The sequence below is a fragment of the Herpailurus yagouaroundi genome, unplaced genomic scaffold (assembly GCF_014898765.1).
Source record: "Herpailurus yagouaroundi ecotype Mexico unplaced genomic scaffold, PumYag 61166, whole genome shotgun sequence".
Taxonomy (NCBI): domain Eukaryota; kingdom Metazoa; phylum Chordata; class Mammalia; order Carnivora; family Felidae; genus Herpailurus; species Herpailurus yagouaroundi.
The window spans coordinates 1-5,631 of NW_024415682.1; the positions used below are offsets into that span (position 1 = coordinate 1).

The 5,631-nt window shown below is 59.4% G+C and overlaps 1 long non-coding RNA gene across 1 annotated transcript; it reads left to right on the forward strand.

Moving 5' to 3' along the window:
- LOC121024202 (uncharacterized) lies at nucleotides 1–3,967 on the forward strand. The gene is made up of 2 exons (XR_005787644.1): nucleotides 1–93; nucleotides 2,762–3,967. It is a non-coding gene; the product is annotated as an uncharacterized LOC121024202 (long non-coding RNA).
- Nucleotides 3,968–5,631: the final 1,664 nt, after the last annotated feature.

Below are 5,631 nucleotides of genomic sequence, written 5' to 3' on the forward strand. Positions count from 1 at the left end.
GTTCTCACCTCTCCCCTTCCGTTGGCAGCGACGGCGCGGGCAGGAGCGGCACCTACGTCCTGATCGACATGGTTCTCAACAAGATGGCCAAAGGTGAGGCTCCGAGCGAGCGGGCTGCTTTGTTGGGGCCGAGCGGGGCCAGCGTTGCCGTGGCAACCTCGGGGTAATGCTCTCGGCGGCCTCGGAGGAAATTAGCCGCTCGTTGTCCCTTCCCCGGATCACGTGAAAGCTGTCTGCAGCACGCACGGTGTTTCTGTGGCTCTTCCCTTGCTGCCGGTGTCGGGCGCGGGGCTGGGCGCGCGGCGGGTGCCGGGTAAGTGCCTGCTGAACGTGCTATGATGAGTGCGATCGAGGCGAGGACGCCGCTTGGAGCTTTAAATGCAGTTCGTAGTATCCTTGAAGTGTTGGCATAAACCGTACCTGCAGAATACAGCGTCGGTCATTCCAGACTCCGCTACGCCTCTGGGGGTGACTGCGGTCGCCCGACCCCGTCTTATCTCAGATAAAACCCGGAACACCCCCTGTTCGACATACCTGCACCTACACGGCCTCTCCTCCTGGTCTCTTCCTCCCAAATGCGGCACCGGGACTTGCACCCTGAACGCCCCACGGCGAGAAGGCACAGGGGCACCAACAGTGCCCGAGAGCAGGGGCCACGGGGAGAGCGGCGCCCCCACTCCTGCTCAGGACTGGGCGGACCACGGGGAGAGCGCCCCCCCACCTTGGGACTGGGCGGACCACGGGAGCAGGACGTAAGCCCCGGCCCCTTCGCTCCCGTGGACGTGTGGGCGCTGAGCTGGTCTGCGGCACCCACAACGTAGTCTCGGGAAGAAACCCATGAGGGGTCTCCTTAGGGACCAGGGAGCGAGCTCCACAGTCACGTTCGGGGAAACCCCCGTGTCGGACCCACCTCTTGGACAGTCACTCGCAAGTCGCCATGGCAACCCAGGATCCTGCTGCATTGCCCAAGCTGCTCTGAGAAAACACCGCCTACCCTGCGGTGCCCATGCACGACCCACGGGTCCCGGAAGGAGGTGGGGACACCTCCCTTCTCTCTCACCCGTGAACCAAACGGTCCCTCCATCCACACACACACTCGCACGTGTGTCCTCGCAGACAGGCCCCGCCTTCCAGAACGTCCTTTGCCCAGAAGCAGGAGCAGATTATAGAAATGAGGTTCAGTGGCGCCTGGGGGGCTCAGTCTGTTAGGTGTCCGACTTCAGCTCAGGTCGTGATCTCGCGGTTCGTGAGTTCGAGCCCCCGCGTTGGGCTCCGAGCTGACGGCTCGGAGCCTGGAGCCGGCTTCGGATTCTGTGTCTCCCTCTCGCCCCTCCCCTGCTCACACTCTGTCTCTCTCCCAAAAATGAACAAACATCCAAAAAACTTTTTAATAATTCAAAAAAAGAAAACAAATTCAGTACATTTTCACGCCGATGCTGGCAACTCTAAAATAAGCATTTCCCCTACTCCACTTTCTTGTGGTTAAAAACAAGAGAAACGGAGCCCGTCTCCAGACCAAGGATACGGGTGTGTGGATGAGCCCGCAGGACGCTGTTTCACACGTAGAGACTAGCGCGTGAGGCATCTCTGCTGGTACAACCTGCTCCCGGAGGACCAGGACTGAACCCGGCTGCACACCCCACACCCTGCCAGACGTCCACGGCTTCCTGGCCGGACGCCGGAGGGAGAACGAGATCGGCTTTGTGCCGCCAAATATTATTTTAAGCCCCCGAAATTAGCTGAGTGCTGGCCACGCGCAAACAAAGAGACTGGCGCAAAAACACAAAAGGTCTGACACTGGTGAAGACGTATTTTGGTTTTAGAGCATAACGTGATCCTAATCTTTTTAGTTAAAAGTTTCCTGTCCGCTAATGCTACTGTGTCTTATCAAACACATCCTTTCGTTTGCAAACTTGGAACTACGGGAGCTCGGAGCTCTAGCAGAATTTCTGTTTCGTCCCTGGTACCTGCCCTCCCTTCTCGGCCTGCTGCACACATAACGCTTGCCTCGTGTTAAATCAGAATTCCTCCTGAAGGAGCCCGACCGGCGCTCGTGTTCGAGATGCCTCCCGTGTGGGTTCGCGCCAGGGTGGACCCCAGCTCGCCCAGAGGCACGGGGCGGACGCCACGCTTTCCCAGTGCTGGGGGGGTCACCGGGGTGTCCTGCGAGGGGGTGCGGCACAGCCGGATGCTGCGAGGTGCAGTCGCTGCTTCGCGAGAGGCAGCTGTGGACGAGAATGTTCCTGCCTGACCAGCCGGCCGGGGGCGGGGTGCCGGCATTGTCCGAGCCCCAGCCCGCATTGACCTGCTCTGCTGTGCCATGTAACGTCAAATCCCACGTCAAGTGTGGGCGGCCGTCAACAATGGAGCCCAGCCATGGGGAACCGGCCAGAGAGGGCCGCCCCACGCCCGGGCCCAGCCGCCACCCCCCCCCCCCCCCGTTCTGTTCTTGACCTGCTCCCCTCTGCCCGGGAAGGGGGCGTGCGGTGTGAAATCCCCTGACCTGGGGCCTGGGCCGCGGTCTCAGGAGAGATCAAAGGGCAGGACGGCCCCTCGCCGGCCAAGTGGGTCTTTCCCAGGCCGCCACACTGCGCCCCCGCCCCCGGTTTTGTTCTGGGACAAGCTGGCCCGGCCTGTCGCGCCCGGGCTGCTTTTGTCTGGCCTGAGAGCCAGAGGCCGCGCCACAGACCTCGCTCGTCAAATGATCAAAGGCCCAAAGCCCGGACACGAAACCTTTCTTCCCATTTCCTTTTCTTCCAAGGAATGAATCGCATGGGGACCAAAGAACGCCTTTCCCAAGCCTTGCCGAGTGCGCCACGCTGACACCGGAGCCCCTGGATCCGGACGGCAGGGCCCGGGAGCGCGTGCGGCCCGGAGCGGAGCCCCGCGCGTTCACACGGGGCCCTCAGGGATTAAGGCCCTCGTCCTCTTCAGGGCCCTTGGAGAATGAGCGAGGCGCGATTCACGTGCTTTCTCCACCGTCTGGTTTGTTAGCAGGCGGACGACAATGCCGTTTGGAATCCAAGCGAGCGGCCCCCGGCCCCCCGCCAGACCCGTAAACACCTTCGTCGCGTCCCTGCCGCCGCTGCCAGGGCGCTTCCAGCTCCGTCCGTCCGTCCGTCCGTCCCGCATCAGCATAGCCCGGGGAGCGCGCTCCTCCCGCTCGGGAGACCTCGGCTCGCGTGCAGCCGAGACGTTTTCCAAAGCTGTGCCTTCTCCGTGCGTCAGTGACGTCTCGCCCACGTTTGGGTTTTTTTCTTGCGATCTTTTAGAGGAATTGTAAGGCGGACGGTGCCTCCCCACGGCCGTATTTGCCGGGTCACCGTGAGGTGGTGGCAGCCGGCTGTGTCACTCGTGCGGGGCCGCGACCGACCCCACCCCCCGAGCGCCCCGCTGCACGGCCCTGAGTGAACACCACCGCCCGCCCGCCGCGCCCGCGTGTGTGTGGGCAGGCCCGAGTGCGGCACACTGTGCAGGTGTGGACGACTCTTAACTCTTCGGTGTGTGTCCCTCTGGGCCTCGTGTGTGAGCACACACCCTTTGCGTTCATCCGGCCAGTGACAACTACGTTCTCCCGAAAGCGATACGTAATCCGTGTGGGAAACACACAGAGTGTTTTTTAAAAGATCTGTCCCCAACTTTGTTTCTTACGTATTGACACTGAAAGTGGTCATCCCACAACGGCCCTGCGGACTTAACACTTTCATTACCATTTGTCAGGTAAAGACATTTGGGCTTCCCCCACCCGAGGTCACGCAGCCGCCACATGACCTAGCCGGGAGGTGAACCCAGGCTCGTCTGACAGCCCGTGTCCTTGATAACGATGCCCTATGGTTGCCTCTTCCCTGACAACAAACAGACCCGCCCCTTTTTTAAAGTCTGCCCTGAATTGTCTGGTATAAGGAATACACCCGTTACAATGGCTGTTATTTAAAAAAAAAAAAAAAAAAAAGGTTTTCCCCTACGTTAACTTTTTCTAAGCTTATTTATTTCTTTTGAGAGAGAGACACAGACAGTGCAAGCAGTGGAGGGGCAGAGAGAGAGAGAGAAAGAGAGAGAGAATCCCAAGCAGGCTCCAGGCTCTGAGATGTCAGCACAGGGCCCGATGTGGGGCTCGAACTCACGGACTGTGAGATCATGACCTGAGCCAAAATCAAGAGTCAGACACTTAACTGAGCCACTCAGGCGCCTCCAGACATGCGAACTTTTAACAGCAGGTCAGAGTAGTAGACGGGATACTAGGTTTGGAGACCAAGAGACACGACAGATCACAAAGCTCAGCCAGACTAGTTGAATAATACCGCCGGCACGAGTGCCTGTGCATCAGGACTCAGTATCTGTCACAAGTAACAATATCAAAATGCCTTTAAAAGTTTTTCCCAACCTTACTGAGATATAGTTGCAATCGAACGTTGTGTAAGTTTCTGGTATACAACGTGATGAATTGATAAATGTATTTGTTACAAAACGATTACCAAAGTAAGGTTAGTTAGCACCTCCATCGCCCCTCGCGGTTACGATTCTTTTTGTGGTGAGAACATTTAAGGTCGACTCTTCCCGCAACTTTCAACTACGTGATACTGTTGTCGACTATCAAAATACCTTTCTTAAATAATATCCTATGGCTCCTTGAACTTTTTAAAACCCAGCAGCCCTCCACTAGCCACATTGTACTTAGTGAATTACAATTTGAAAATCAGTGCCTCTGTCATGCTGGCCACACATCACGTGCCCAACGCCACACGCGACTTGTGGCTGCTGTGGCGGACGACACAGAGCACCTCCGTCATCGCGGGGAGTCCCGCCGGGCCACGCGGCTCTGGGGAACGGCACTGGTGGGCATCCCCAGGTGCCTCCCACCTTGTCTCTCCCGGCCCCGCTCGCTTCTGCCTCCGTCTGTTCTCCACGCGGCGCCCGCGTGGCATCTGAAGCAGCGGGACCTCGGAGGCCCTGCTGAGCTCTCCCGTCTCACCGCTGCCCTTCTCGGGGCTGAGCGGCCTCTGTGACTGCGAGGCTTGGGCTGCCCCCCGCTGCTGCACCACGGCTCCCCGGCCCCTTTCTGTCACGGGTGCTGGATGCCCCACGGTCACTGCCACCAGGCCACAGTGTCCCTCTCGTGGCAGAGCCACGGAAGCCTCATTTCAACCTGGTATTTACTGAACACCCTGCCAGGCACACTGTCCGGAATGCACGGTGAACAAGGCAGGAAAACCAGGTCACCGTCCCCGAGCTCATCCTCTGTGGAGAGAGACAGACGGCGTGTTCAGCTCGTAGGGGTGGCGAGCGCCACGAGGACCCTCGCCTGGGATGCAGCTTAGGGGTTGTGCCTCCCTCCCCCACCCCACCCCCCCACCCCACCCCCCCGGGCAGAGCCTTGACCAGATCTACGGACTGTGGCCCCCGGAACAGAAGGGGACCTGAGGCCCGTACGTTCTGACACCTTGTTGTAAATTGAGGAAGCAGATTTCAGAGGTTTGGCGACTTCCAGAACCCCTCCGGCTGGCCGGGGCGACACAGATCCCTGGTCTTTCTGCAAATGGCAGAGCCCAGGAGGCTGAGACGACAGAGGGCAGCAGGACCCTCCGAGTCAGGCCTGCGGAGACAGGGTGGTGGTTGTGGTCCCCGGGCCTG